Raw genomic sequence first — 14,228 nt, 5'->3', positions numbered from 1 at the left:
TTCCTCCAGACTCTAGGACCTTGTTTTCCAAATGAAATACAAAACTTGCTCTCATCTGAAAAGAGGACTTTGGACCACAACAGTCCAGTTCTTCTTCTCTTGAGCCCAGGTAAGACGCCTCTGATGTTGTCTGTGGTTCAGTAAATCTCTTGACACTTCTGTGTGTGTTGCTCTTGATGCCTGGCCCCAGCCTCAGTCCATTCCTTGTGAAGTTCACTCAAATTCTTGAATTGACATTCCTCGCCTTCACCGCTATGTACAGCTAGTCTGACAAGCAGGTCTGTGTCCAGCACCGTGAATGACTGCAGGACCGTATGGCTGCTTCCCTGTGCTGGATTACCTCCACCCCCACTCCCGTCCCCTGTTGCAAGTTGTGTGTTGTTCATGCTGTACTGATTATGAACTTATGTTGCTGAGGTGTTTTTCCTGTTCCTACACTGTATACTCCCCACAGGAGCATAGTCTGGAGGTTGTTTTTTTTCTCCTCCCCTCTCTTATATTATGCTGTATTTCTTCCATAATTCCCTGTCTTCCTGTCCTGTCTACCCCCTTGTCATATTGTATGTATGGACATGATGGCTAATTTCATGGTACAGTACTTGTGACCAGTGACAATAAAGTCTACAATAAAGCTACTGTACTACTGCTAAGTAGAGCTGTAGTCAAGTCCGGCTTTGTCGAGTCCAAGTCAAGTCCAAGTCCAGGACTAGTCGAGACCGAGTCAAGACCGAGTCCAAAGAGGTTCGAGTCCAAGTCAAGTCCAAGTCCAAAAGTTTCGAGTCCAAGTCCAAGACCGAGTCCAAATGAGAGAAAAAAGGGTCCTCTTCAAGACCACATACTTAACTACTGATAATGTTTGTGATGCGAGAGAAAGCATATCTCCTATTCTAAGAAAATCATTCTACATTATTATTTGTAATGATCAAAAAGCATGTGCAAAGTAACAACTCTGTAGGACAGGGGTCTCCAAACTACATCCTGGATGGCCAATGTCCTGAAAAGTTTAGCTCCAACTGGCCTTAAAACACCTGGAAGATTAGTGTGTCTAGTAAGAGCTTGAGGGTTAAAGCTAACAGGGGCGTTAAACAAGATCCTGGGCCCTATGCATAGGCAGTCCTGATGGGCCCCCATGGCCCCCACCCATGAAAATATCCAGGTAAAAAATATATATTTCAGATTCATACTTTTCAAGGGCCCTCTCTTCCTTTGGGGCCTTGCTAATGAGTACTGGTTTTACCCCCAGTCCGACCCTGGGAGCTAAACTTGGATAAACAAACAAAGTTTGGAACTTTTATAATTTTTATGTACTTAATTTTTTGTTGACATTATATCTGTGGTCAAAAATGTATATGACTATGCCACAGTGCACAGACACATGCAAAGCTCGGGATATGACAAATGAGCGCAGCAAGGCTAGAATGGATACGTTTGGCTCTACTGGGCATGCGCACACAAATACAGCGACATTTTTGTCATACTGTAGCTACTTAGTGCTTGCATAGACTAGTCGAGCTCTGTCGGAAACAATCGACTACTCCAGCATGCATTAACCATAATGAATACAAAGTGTTTGCAAGTACGACGTGAATTTTAGAATTACAATATTGCGTGGAGCTGTTACTATATGGCCTTATCTATGTTGCATGTAAAAATAAAATATGTAATGTAATAATTAGGGTTGTGCCTGAAGCCGAATATGGCACGGATAATGGCTTAAAAAACGAATAACGCTCAAGGAATAATTCTGCCTGAATACTCGGCTAAAGCTGACAGAGTCTGGTGTTTGCTAGATAACAGGTGAGCCAGGGCATCAGCGCCAGAAGTGAATGAATGTAAACTTTATGAGTGAAAAGAGAGCAAATCAAACACCGCATTGTTGTCGCCTCTCTGTGCATCTCTCAGAAATCAGAGCGTTGCAAGAGGAATTTTACCTATAATAATACATCATAGCTACACGTTATATTATTTGTATATATTTAAAAGGCAAATATTGAAAGCTTAGGCTACCATATGATACGAATGAATGGAATAAGCACAGCGCGCTCACTAATCAAACAGCCGCGCTGCGCGTCTCAGTCTCTCAAAAACCAAATCAGTTCAAGAGTCGGCTAATAATCAGCTTCGATTCGGATACATTGTCTACTTGTCCTACATGTTTGCATCTTTACCTTTTGATGGTTTGCGCGGAACACACACATCTGTTTAGTGAAGTTCATTAACATTAAGACTCGCTCAAAGTGTTCTGCGTAATGAGAATGTGTGCATTGAATAGATTCAGTCGTGTTCAAATGATCACTAAACGTTTGTCATGACATCTCTCTGCTTGCATGATAAATATTATTTTAGAAATTAATAATTATTTCAGTTTAACACGACATACTTGTTCAGTGATAACTACGAAAAAATATATAAAAAGTCATAACAGTCTTATCAAGTAACTGTACGATGTTGTATCCGAATGCAGATAGGAAAAATTTTGTGATTGTTACAGATACAAATACTGGCTGTTACATGAAAATGTAAATATGTAATGTCATATATAAAGTTTTTAAAATTTACATATGTAATTGTTGCATAAGGCTATACATTAATACGCATTTATTGATAAAAAAAAAGAGGCTATCTAGGCTATCAAAGGCTATCTAGGTGTAGACGTAAATAAAACACAATCTAACAGGTAGAAAATTTAATTAGAAACATCTAAACTTTTCAGGTCGCAGTAAGTGCACCATTGGTCATGCACATCCTTTCCCGGAACAATACTGAAAGCTAAGGCAAGATGGAGAAACAGATGATCATAGTTGTACAAGGAAAGCCATTTTTTAAATGAATCTATTAGCAGAGCTACTACAAGGGATGTTTAGTGCTGGAAATCCATTTATTCTTTGCTGAAACTTCTGCGTCATCATGGAGAGTGGGTCATGGTTGCCCAGCAACAGCAGACGCCACTGGAGCGCAAACGCAGATTACAGAGTGCTTTGGAAATAAGGAGAGCGGCGCGCCTAGCGTTTTCCACACGTTTTCAGTCGCGACATCGTGCAAATGTGGTTTTGTTTTGAAGGAGACATTTTTTATTTAATTTTTTTGCTGGACTCGGTCGAGACCAACTAGAAGACTTGGCGAGTCCAATGGCCAAGTCCGAGACAAGTCCGAGTGCAAATTCAACGAGTCCGAGACAAGTCCGAGACGACAGAAAAATGTCTCGAGTCCGGACTCGAGTCCAAGACCGGACTCGAGTACTACAGCCCTACTGCTAAGGCTTCAGTTATCTCAGTTGGTTGTGCATCTTTTTCTTCCACACTTTTTCCTTCAACTCAACCTTCTGTTAACATGCTTGGATACAGCACTCTGTGAACAGCCAGCTTATGGGCAGTTGATTTTTGTGATTTACCCTCCTTGTGAAGGGTGTCAATGATTGTCTTATGGACTACTGTCAGATCAGCAGTCTTCCCCATGATTGTGTAGCCTAGTGAACCAAACTGAGAGACCATTTTAAAGACTCAGGAAACCTTTGCTAGTGTTTTGAGTTGATTAGCTGATTGGCTGATTTGTTGAGATAATTTGGTGGGTTTTTATTAAATGTGAGCCAAAATCATCACAATGAAAAGAACCAAAGACTTAAACTACTTCGGTCTTGTGCAGTTAATTTATTTAATACACCAGTTTCACAATTTTAGTTGAATTACTGAAATTAACTTTTTTCACAACATTCTAATTTATTGAGATGCACCTGTATTTAAAAAAAAAAAAAAATCACATTATGAGTTTCTGTGGACAAATAAAAATCTTAATTCCGTGAACCAAATGAAGTTGATACCTGAGAGGTGTTCTCATAACAGATGGAGTCGTCTCTGGACATCTAAACATCAGAAGCACGCACTGATAGACACTCAATATATAAAATATATAAAATCCATAAATAAATAAAACAAAATGCATAATTTATTTTCTTGGATACGTGTTTGGCACTTAGAACCAACATATTGCACTTTGTTCCTCTGGATTTTGATAACTGGCCAAAAACCACTTCCAAAAAGCTGCTAGCAGAAGTGCAGGAGAGCAGACATCAGTCAGCGTGGAGTGGAAGAGCTTCATTATCCATTCTGTGCGTGAGCTCCCTGCTCCAGTAAACTGCCTCGTCTCTCATCCTATCTCACACACTAAACGAGGAGGAATCAAATGATTCTGTCCACCCCAAAGACCCGAGCTGCGTTTGAAACTCACTATGCAATTATTTCCAGCTCGGCTCACTTGGCAGGTATATACTGCGCTCTTTATAGTCGATCGACTGTTTGTGTTTGAACTCTCGAGGAATTTCACAAGTGCATGTAATTATAGCTCATTTTCATCTCAATTTAATGATTTTTATTTAAATTAGAATACGCAGAGAAGTTTGATCGCTCTTTTATTTCACTCCCCCGTTTGAATTGATTGGAGTTTCAGAATCTAATTTAATTTGATTAAAGAACATTAACTCTGCTGAGTCAAATTTGAACTTCTTTGAAGAGAAATAAGGGAATTTTACATGTGTTCTGTGTATATATTGTCCCCTGTATGTGTCATCCATCATTTGTTTAGAAGGAGATTCAGAGATGGTCTGTTCACATTAGTAAATGTATTTACAATTACAGTGTTTTGTGCATTGCGTGTGCTTGTAAAATGTCTGCTCGTCACTTTAAAGCACATGTGTGTGTGTGTGTTGTCCAGCTTTACATGACAAAGCTCATGAGCTGAACGCCACTCTGGGCTCGAGGGATGGGGCTCCTGAGAAGAGCGTGAATGAGATGAATGATGAAATCCAAGCCATGCATGTAGAACTACGGAGACGCCAGCTCTCCAGCAAGAAAAACATCACTGACAAAGAACTGGGGTAAGACACACACACAAAAGTGTTCACACTGGAGTCCAGATTATCTCACTTTAATAACCAGATGTTAGTGCTGCCCACTTGTTTTATCTTCTCCATTCATTTTTCCCATAGGGATTTTCAGTAAAGATTACTTTCTGTTCCCCACTGATTTCCATAGTATGGAGAAGAAGAAGAAGAAGAAGAAGAAGAAGAAGAAAAGAAAAAAACACTATTCAAGTCAATAGGGACAAACTGAAGGTGAACTATCCCTTTAAACGATTAAATGCCTTGAACCGAACCCAACCAACCAGTTAAAAGCAGGATCACTAAATTGCTTTATTTGAAGCAAAAATCGGACAAAAATACAAAGACATAAGACCATGTACTTCACAGCTTTAGTGAGGGAAAGAACTACAATCCAGGAAGCAAGTAAGCAAAACAATGGATAATTATTTATTTAGTTAGTTGTTGATTGTATATATAGTAACTTGAAAATATGCATATGTAAACAAATATGTACGTTTAATGACAGCATAGTGAGATTGATGTTATAATATAATATTATCGTTATAAATTATATATGATTATATGATCATACTGGTTGATTGATGGATGTTTCTGTACAGCATCATGGGTAATGTATTTTTTTCACCATAAACTCAACTGTTAAATAGGAATATTAAAAAAATAAAATAAAATCATTTGTAATTATTAAAATAATGTGAGTTGATGTTTTCAACACAATCGTATTCCATCGATGAGCAAGGTTTATAAGTTATCAATAAAAATGTCCCTATAGAGAAAATGAATTGAGTTTATACAGACTGTTGCGCTCTATAATGGAAAAGTCATGCAGTATTGAGGTTGTGCTTAAAATGCAGGACACAGGTGAATATTAAGCTCTCATAACAGACAGCGTTGGGATTTGTTGCAAAGTGTTTTAATGCTGCGTACTGTTCATAGGTAAAGATCACATGAATGTTGCTCAGTTGGAGAACCACAACAAACCTCCTTCATACTGAGCACTCAAAGCTAAGCAGCGCTGAGGACGCCATTCAAGCTCACAGGTTGGAATAATTGTTTTAGTGGCATTATGTTTCTCATCGTATTTTGTGGTTCATTGGATCACAGCTCAAATGAAGAAAGTTTCTCTTTCTTATGTAAAATCTTAATGAACTAATTAAAAGTTGCCCGAGGTTGGGCGGGGGAGGAATATTATTCCAGCCTAATCAAATTACTTCTGTAATGGATTCCAGCATCTGTAGGGCCATGAGAGAACAGAGAGAGACACCCAGAGGAGGACAGAGGGAATGAGTCCGAGCTCGAGTAAAGCTGGAGCACACAGAACCGGTTAAAGAGTGGCCAGTTCCACTTCATTAGGTGGTTTACAGGTGGATTAAGTGTGAGTGCAGCACTAAAACAAAAGATGTCATACAAAATACAGTATTCAGCTCTGATTGTAACATCTTTGTTTAAGTCGTAGGTATTTATTTATCAAGGAATAGTGTGTGCAAAAACATAAATTCATCAGTCATGTTCTGATTTATTCACACTGTGAAAGTTGGTGGCCTTAATCTGTCAATCGCCATATAATGTAATCTAATGTAAACTTGAAGTCTGTAGATTTTTGTTTTGAATTAAGTCATTTAATGCTTACCAAGGCTGCTTTTATTTGATCAGAAATACAGTAAAAATAGTAATCTTGGGAAATATAATTACCATTTCAGATAGTTTAGGTGAATATCTGTTAAAATAAAATGTATTTCTGTGATGTGCAGCTGTATTTTCAGCATCATTCCTCCAGTCTTCAGTGTCACATGATCTTCAGAAATCATTCTAATATGGTGATTTACTGCTCAAGAAGCATTTCTGATCATTATCAATGTTGAAAATTGTAGTTTCAGGATTGTTTGATGAATAGAAAGTTCAAAAGAACAGCATTTATTTATTTTTAAGGTGGCGCGGTTGGGTCGTGGTCTGGACGACTCCATCCCTAAACTGCTGCTGAGAGCGGAGGACCACGCCAGCCAGCTCAACGATTCTGCTGCCATACTCGACACGTGTGTGTGTGTGTGTGTGTGTGTGTGTGTGTGTGTGTGTTCCGTGCAGTTTCCAGATCAAATAAACACTAGAGGCAATAAAACACCAACAACTGTAATTCCTTTTTAAATAAATCGTGATTACAAGGGGCAGATTATTGATTAATGTAGACTTTTTTAGCATGCAGTGCTATTTTGTGAGATCAAAATACATGCTACACGAGTTGTGAAATGTAATTTTTTTTTCTTTTTTTTTTTTTTTTTTGCATCACATAACCAACTCTTTGTGAAGCTTTTCTGACACCATAAACACTCGCTGCAGCAGTGCACTTGTGATGTGAAGCACTCAGATACCTCTAAAAAGTCCTGTGAAATACAGGTCACAATAATAGAGCTCAAAAACTTGCAGAAACAAGATCAAATGGCATGGTTGCATCAGTGTAGGGTTTACTGTAGGTGCTACATTATTTACTATATATTGAAACACGTTGAAGAAGTACATGACACTAGGATCCAGTGGTGGACGAAGTACACAAATCTAGTACTTGAGTAAAAGTACAGATACATATGGTATCAAATTTTTTATGTACTTAAGTAAAAAAGTACTGCAAGATAGATGTTTGCAATTTTATATAGGCTACTTAATTTAATTTTATATTAGCACATTTTTATAATCCTACTGTTTAAAATACCTTGGATTTTTTCAAAATATCCACTATATGGAGTCAAGATATATTTTTGTTGTTGATATGGACTACGCTGATGAGAGTGATGTTAACTGTGAAGCTTACACTGTGATGTACCTGAGAGAAAACAGAGATGACCATCTGATTTTCACCAGTAAGAAAAAAGTATTTTAAAGTTTGTTGTTTTACAGAATATCAAAGTTACAGTAAAGACCAAAAGTTTGGACACAGCTTCTCATTCAAAGAGCTTTTTTTATTTTCATGACTATGAAAATTGTAGAGTCACACTGAAGGCATCAAGGACTGTTTGACCAAGAAGGAGAGTGATGGGGTGCTGCGGCAGATGACCTGGCCTCCACAGTCACCGGACCTGAACCCAATCGAGATGGTTTAGTGGTGAGCTGGACCAGGACAGAAGGCAAAAGGGCCAACAAGTGCTGAGCATCTGTCGGGGAACTCCTTCAAGACTGTTGGAAGACCATTTCAGGTGACTACCTCTTGAAGCTCATCAAGAGAATGCCAAGAGTGTGCAAAGCAGTAATCAAAGCAAAAGGTGGCTACTTTGAAGAACCTACAATATGACATATTTTCAGTTGTTTCACACTTTTTTGTTATGTATATAATTCTATATATAATTCCACATGTGTTAATTCATAGTTTTGATGCCTTCAGCGTGAATCTACTATTTTCATAGTCATGAAAATAAAGAAAACTCTTTGAATGAGAAGGTGTGTCCAAACTTTTGGTCTGTACTGTATATATGACATGATAATAAGGCCTGAAGTTAGGAAGAACATTTTAAGGAAAAAAATAATTAAAAAAATTTAAATAAAGATAAGGTGGCTGAATAAAAATATTTGGACATTATTTATAAAAATTACATCAACTTAGCACCAACAAGCTTGTTAGCTAGACAGTTAGCATCAGCTAACAATATTTACTTATTTTCAGTACGATGAACATTCATGTCTGTCTACTCGTCTAGTTAATCCAAACAATATACATATGTATAACGTTACTGTCGATAAACAATATAAAAACAGACGTCACATTGGACATTTTAATTAAACTGTTAACATTAAGGCAGCGGTGAATTTGAACGTGCATGAGTTATTGTATTTAATCTGTTATTTTTTTTTATTTTTTATTTTTGTTGTTGTTGTTGTTGTTTTTTTACCTAAAATTGATGTCTGCATCGTCTGCACTTGAGCATTTCAGTGGGCTTAAATATATCACTTTTTACAACAGATTTAGTTCCCAAACAAATGACAGTTTTGACCTAAATATGATTTTCAGTTACAATAATTAATCCAAAATTTCGACATTAACTTACTTTTAGCAACGTCAGACGCACGCGCGCTCACAAGATCTCCCGGTTCTTACTTCTGGGGACTCGTCTCGCACTAAACGGTTCATTTGAATCAGTGAGTGGTCGACCTCAGAACAGTTGCAATCGGATCATTCGAATTTGTAAACGAATTGTTTGGTTTGATTCGCGATCCGATTTAAAAGTTTATTTTGAAAAGATTCAGTTCGTTCATGATGAATCACACACCGCTTCTGCGTGTCGGGACACATTATATTATAGGGAGTAACGATATGTTTTATGAAATGTAGTGAAGTAAAAAGTACGATTTTATGCTTTGGAATGTAGTGAAGTAAAAGTAAAAGTTGCTCAAAATAAAACTACTCCAGTAAAGTACAGATACTTGAAAAATGTACTTAAGTACAGTAACGAAGTAAAGCTACTCCGTTACTGTCCACCACTGCTAGGATCAAGGTAAGTTCCCCGAAGGGTGGATTTTACTGTCAACCGTGAAGGGGAAATAGCCAACGTGAGGGGTTTCCTGTGCTCAGTGCTCGGCTCCTTCAGTGCGCAGTGCTGTGTGGGTCCGTGAAGTCCGTGTCCTTTGGGGCAGGCGGTCACACACTGCTGTCTGGAGGGAGACACAGAGAATTATTAGCCGAGTCTTTTGGAGACATCTCTCACCTCTGTCACGCGTCTCCTTCTCGACAGTCGCTGCCGTCGCTCCGCCGAGGTCAGCTTTCGGCTCATATAGATGATCAGGTGTTCCTCACCGTTGAGGACCTGGGAGAGGACGGCTCCCAACCCAGTATCGGATGCATCTGTTTGCAACAGGAAGGGGCAATTGAAGTCGGGGGTCCTGAGCATGGGCTCGGAGGTGAGGGCCGCCTTCACCCGCTGGAATGTGCTGTCCGTCTCTGGGTTCCATTGGACCTTCTCTGGTTGCCCCTTCCTGGTCAGGTCTGGCAGGGGAGAGGCTAAGGAGGAGAAGTTAGGGATGAAACAGCGGTAATATCCCGCCAACCCCCAAAAGGCCTGTACCTGCGCTCTGGTGGTGCGTGGCCCACTTGGTAGCTGATGTACTTGGCTTCGTTGAGGGCCAGGTGACACTTACGGGGGTTGGCGATCAGCCCAGCCCGGCGGAGTTCCGACAGCACCTTCCGCAGCTGCTCCAGGTGGTCCTCCCAAGTCTCGGAATGTATGACTACATCGTCCAGGTTTGCGGCGGCGTAGGCCTGGTGGGGCCTCAGGAGGATGTCCATTAGCTGCTAGAAGGTGGTGGGAGCCCGATGCAGGTCGAAGGGTAGGACCTGGTATTGCCAGCGGCCACTAGGGGTCGAGAACGCCGTCTTCGGCTTGGCCTGCTAATTCAGGGGGACCTGCCAGTAGCCCTTGGTGAGGTGAGGGTCAAAATGTACTGGGCCCTTCCCAGGCGATCCAAGAGTTCATCGACCCGTGGCATTGGGTAGCCGTCAAACTCCGAGACTTCGTTCAGGCGGCAAATGTCGTTTCAAAAGCGGAAGGTGCCATCGGGCTTTGGAACCATGTCAATGGGGCTGGACCAGGGGCTGTGTGATGGCTCAATGGTCCCTAAGCTCAACATCTCCTGTACCTCGTCCTCAATGGCATGTCACCGAGCCTCCGGAAAATGATAGGGCCGCTGCCGGACGATCACTCCGGGTACTGTGCAGATATCGTGCTTGAGTACTTGAGTCCACCCTGGCTGGGGAGAGAACACATCGGTGAACTGACTGACCAGGTGTTGCAGCTCCGACTTTTGGGTGGCCGAGAAATGGGGATCCATGTCCACAGCCATGGGAGGTCGATGCGCGAGGGACGCAAGCTGGGGTCCGGCCCCGACCCAGCGCTTCAGAAGGTTCACGTGGTATAGTTGGTCCTCTCTGCGTCTTCCGGGCTGCCAGACTCGGTAGGTGATGGGGGTGATCCTTTCCGTGACGGTGTAGGGACCTTGCCAGTTGGCCAAGAATTTACAGGCAGCCTTGGGGACTAGGACCATGACGTGGTCTCCTTGCTGAAACTGCCATGGCTGGGCCGCCCTGTTGTAATGTCATTGCTGGGCTTTGACCAGGTGCTCTCGGACGATGGGCATGACCCTGTCGATCCTCTCCAGCATCTCCCGGATATGCTCGATTGTGGAGCGGTGGATGGCTGGCTGCTGTTCCCAGGCTTCTCGGGCGACATCAAGCAGGCCGCAGGGCTGTCGGCCGAAGAGGAGCTCAAAGGAGGTAAACCCGGTGGAAGCCTGGGGTACCTCCCGGCAGTGTTGTAGTCGAGTCACCAACTGTCGAGTCCGAGTCGAGTCTCGAGTCCCAGTGTTCGAGTCCGAGTCCAAGTCTGAGTCACCAAAGAAGAGTCCGAGTCGAGTCCAGGTCGAGTAACCATTACCAGAGTTTGAGTCCGAGTCGAGTCTCGGGTCCTGAATTTGATTATTATTTATTTATTTTTATTTATTTTTTAACATTTTTTTTGAGGAAACGAAAGCAACCAAGGCATTTGTATTGGTATAGGCATTGAAGTCCATTATATGAAGAAAACATCCTGAAATGTTTTCCTTAAAAACATAATTTAAGAAAAAACGCCATGTATATCCTGGATGGCATTGGGAGGAGTAAATGATTAGGAAATTTTCATTTTTGTGTGAACTAATCCTTTAACACTGTATTACAGAAATACACTCAACGAAAAACAGAAACATGCATTTTACAGGACACTGTATTTTAAAGATACATAAAACATAAAAATCAATGTGTGTGTGTGTGAGAGAAAGAGAGAGAGAGAGAGAAGAAGAGAGAGAGAGAAAGAGAGAGAGAGAGAGCCTTTGTGTGTTAGTGACCGAGTGATTTAGCGTAAGTGCGTTTGTATGTGTTCAAGTGAATGTGTGTGTGTGTGAGGGCATGCGTCTGGTCAGAAAGCAATGTTTAACGATAAGGGCTGTTCACATATCGTGTTTTTAGCGTGCTCAAGTTTGTTATTGCCAATGTAAGCGTGCGGTATGCACGCTCATAATGGAAGCGACATGCTCGTTTTTTCCAGGCGCGACCGCACCGCATCGAGTTAAAAACATCTAAACTTTTCAGAGTGCACCGTGGGTCATGTGACAAGAACTAACCAATCAGCTTCATCCTTTCCCACAGGTGCCCGAGCGCTTTAGAGAAAAAATAAAGTGAAAGTAAAGTGAGTGACGTCAGTGAGTGTGTTGTCAAGCAAAGAGAGCGAGCGGTAGCAGTGTCTGTGAGGGAAAAGAATAGATCCTGGCCATTCTTGGGCACGAAACAGGAAAAGTGTAACCCCTTATATAATTTTTTTAATAACATTTTTAGTCAAAAACAACGTGATGAATTCTCAAGTCCGATTTTTTGTATCCTCGAATCAGAGTCTGAGTCCAAGTACGAGTCATCAGTCCGCGAGTCCAAGTCGAGACACGAGTCCAGAGAATGGAGTGTCGAGTGGGACTCGAGTCCAAAGAATAGTGACTCGAGTCGGACATCCTGGCGTAGTCCAGGATGACCAGAATGTGTTCCTGTTCCCGGGCGGACCTCGGCAGCGGCCCCACTAGGTCCATTCCAATCGGCTCGAAGGGCACCTCAATGATGGGCAGCAGAATCAGCGGGCTGGGGGGAGGGGTGTGTGGAGACATCTGCTGACAGGTGGGACAGGCCTGACAGAAGCGTTTTACCTCGGCCTCCAGGCCTGGCCAGTGGAAACGGTCGCGTATGCGTTGGATGGTGTTTTGGGCCCCCAGGTGGTTGGCCATGGGATGGCCTGTCTTGGTCGTTGGGACTACCAGCAAGGTTTTCTCCTCCCCCCTTCGCTGTGGAATACAGTACAGCAGGCCGTTTTTGTCCATGAAGTGAGGTGTTAGGTGGGGTGCTGGTTGGAGGTCCTTCCCATCGGCGAGCCTCACTTGGGCCCAGCAGTGTTTGTGGCGGTCATCCTCTTTCTGCTCCTGGGCAAAAGCCTCAGTCCCAGTCCCAGTCACCTTCTGGAAGAAGTCATAATAGAGGTTAGGGCTATGATGGTTAGGGACACTTCCACCAGCCAGGTGCCAGGGGGCACCATGATAGTGATGCATCACACCGGTACTTCCCTGGTATCACAGTGGACACAGGTGATGGGCAGTCTGGCTTTGGGTTCCAGCCGTGGAGGAAGGACAGTTGGCCGGACAAGGGTGAACGCACTGCCAGAATCGAGGAGGGCGAGGACTGGTCGGCCATTTATCTTCACTTCCGCCCATGGGGCCGACTTTGGAGTTTCCGCGTGTACGGCACAGCCTGCCAGCCAAGCGCATCCAGGGGAGTGGGAAGCTTCGGTAGGCATAGGCTCATCCTGTGGCCCGGGAACCACTGGCCTGGCGACTGGTCACTGGGTGCCCTCCGGTGCGAGTCGCTCCTGGACCAACCTTCGGGGGAAAGGGTTGCTCAGTCCCCAGCTTCCCGGAGTTGGGTGGCCTCCGCCAGCTCGATGGCCTCCATCAACTCATCAATGTTGTTGGGGTTCCGCATTCCGGCCGCCTGCCGGAGAGGGCGGGGAAGAGCCCGTAGGAGGCGGTCCACTACTACGCACTCCGCTACCTGGTGTGCGGTGGGCCCCCTGGCCAGTAGCCAATTTTGGGTGAGGCCAGTCACCTGCGCACTGGTGGGCTGCTGGGGGTTGTAGGACCAGTCATGGAACAGTTGAGTTGCGCTAATGGGCAACAATCCAATCTGCCCCAAGATCTCCTTCTTCAACTCTTCATAAGAACCGCTCCATTCGGGAGTAAGCATAAAATATGCCCGTTGCGCTTCTCCCGTCAACAAAATCACAACGATCCACACCCACTCATCCCTTTGCTATGCTCCGGGGCAGCGATCGCCTCGAACATCTGAAGGAATGTCTCGACGTCATCATGCGCCTTCATTTTAGGGATGAGCTGGGTAGCCTTGCCTCGGGGGTCAGGTAGTGGAGCTCGCACAGCGGCAGAGGGCAACGAGCTCTCGTTCTGTTTCACCTTGTCGGGAGGCTATGTGCTCCACGATCTGTTGCTGGCGTACGCTCACCTCGGTGAGGTGCTTCAGTAGATCTTCCATGGTTGGAGGAGGAGCGTCACCTGGGGAAACAGGAAGGGGACGTGAGCTAAATAATCTGGAAAAAAAACGTCCATCAACAAAGCAAGTGACGGTGATAGTGGATATAGTGGGATCCTGCAATCCATCTTCACTGCAATGCCCGCATTCTGCACCAGTGTGATGGGGTGAAGAAGTACATGACACAAGGATCAAGGTAAGTTCCCCGAAAGGTGGATTTTATTGTCAACCGTGAAGGGGAAATAGCCAATGTGAGAGGTTTCC

At 43.3% G+C, this 14,228-nt stretch overlaps 1 pseudogene; it reads left to right on the top strand.

Moving 5' to 3' along the window:
• LOC127983549 (laminin subunit alpha-2-like) overlaps positions 1-14,228 on the top strand; it is a 186,525-nt pseudogene that overhangs the window by 142,979 nt on the left and 29,318 nt on the right.

The sequence above is a fragment of the Carassius gibelio genome, chromosome B20 (assembly GCF_023724105.1).
Source record: "Carassius gibelio isolate Cgi1373 ecotype wild population from Czech Republic chromosome B20, carGib1.2-hapl.c, whole genome shotgun sequence".
NCBI lineage: Eukaryota > Metazoa > Chordata > Actinopteri > Cypriniformes > Cyprinidae > Carassius > Carassius gibelio.
The sequence above is the reverse complement of the archived record's forward strand: the minus strand, read 5'-3'. Positions and strand labels throughout refer to the sequence as shown.